The sequence below is a fragment of the Aplysia californica genome, unplaced genomic scaffold (genome assembly GCF_000002075.1).
Source record: "Aplysia californica isolate F4 #8 unplaced genomic scaffold, AplCal3.0 scaffold00367, whole genome shotgun sequence".
NCBI classification, from domain to species: Eukaryota; Metazoa; Mollusca; class Gastropoda; order Aplysiida; family Aplysiidae; genus Aplysia; species Aplysia californica.
Genome location: NW_004797637.1, coordinates 30,297 through 31,407, shown reverse-complemented (window position 1 = coordinate 31,407; position 1,111 = coordinate 30,297). Strand labels below are relative to the sequence as shown.

The window sequence follows — 1,111 nt, the reverse complement described above, 5'->3', positions numbered from 1 at the left end:
GCAGCAGCAGTAGCAACAGCAGCAGCAGCAGCAGTTGTACTCCATCTTCCTTATCAAACATCCACCGTCCTTATCTCTATCACTTTTTTTCTGTCTATGTTATTCTCTAGTAAGCCCTCTATCTACTCTATGGCACTTATAGGACTTTCCTGTGTAGCAAGTGCCGGAAAAACTATTAAAAACACACCCAAAAAAACAACAACAACAAATTTACTCAAACTAACCTAAAAAAATAACAACAGTTAAGGGGACAAGTTCACGGACCGGGTAGTGGTGAGCAAAATCCGGATAACTTATCGAAATAACCGGATAGTTTTTAATGAACATTATCCGAATTCAGACTCTTAAACTCTCTTTCCTAACCCGTTTGCCGAAGTGGGTTCACTCATTTGTTGATGTGGTTCTAACCCGTTGGTTGAAGTTGTTCTAACCCATTTGTCGAAGCGGTTCGTAACACATTTCATTCCGAAGTGGTGCCCTAACATATTGTCCGGATTTTGCTAAAGCGACTCATTGCCCAGCCTTTGTACCAGGGCTACGTACGTGATGACTTGCAGCACACAAGGTCATGTGAGTGCTCAAGGTCAGAGATGTTGCTGCAAACCGTCAAACAATCGTGGTGCTGAAGGTTCCCAAAACATGGTTCCCAAAGCAGAGAGTCACGATTAGGACTGTAGTTTAATTTTCAGTTTTTCATTAGTTTCGTTTAGATCTAATCTAGGGAAAGTCCGTCTTCTAAGACGCCATTGTAAACAAGTGAGGTTTCCGTTCACTAGCCGTGCGCACCTATGAAATTCTGGAGTGTTCAAACCCGAAAGTGGAATAGAGAATCAATTTATGACATCCATTATGTATTTGGCAACTTGGAAACACATGTGTCATTTTCCCATTAAAGTACGACAGCTACAGAGTTGAAAGTTGGCAAGTACCTGCAAAAAGATAGATAGGTCCCCATGACGGAGCCCGATTTTTATTTATTCATTTCCTGAATTTAGTACGGACTTGCTTTTAGAAACGGCTAGCTGGGCCCCCTTTCGAAGAAAGGAATGAACGGTGCTTTAATATCAACTAAAGGTCATTGGCCTACTATATATACAATCTACTGGAATGG

The 1,111-nt window shown here is 41.5% G+C and overlaps 1 protein-coding gene across 1 annotated transcript in view; it reads right to left on the bottom strand.

The window, feature by feature from the left end:
• Nucleotides 1–1,111, bottom strand: part of LOC101859344 (homeobox protein PKNOX1) — a gene marked incomplete in the record, with an annotated part of 28,896 nt that overhangs the window by 12,526 nt on the left and 15,259 nt on the right.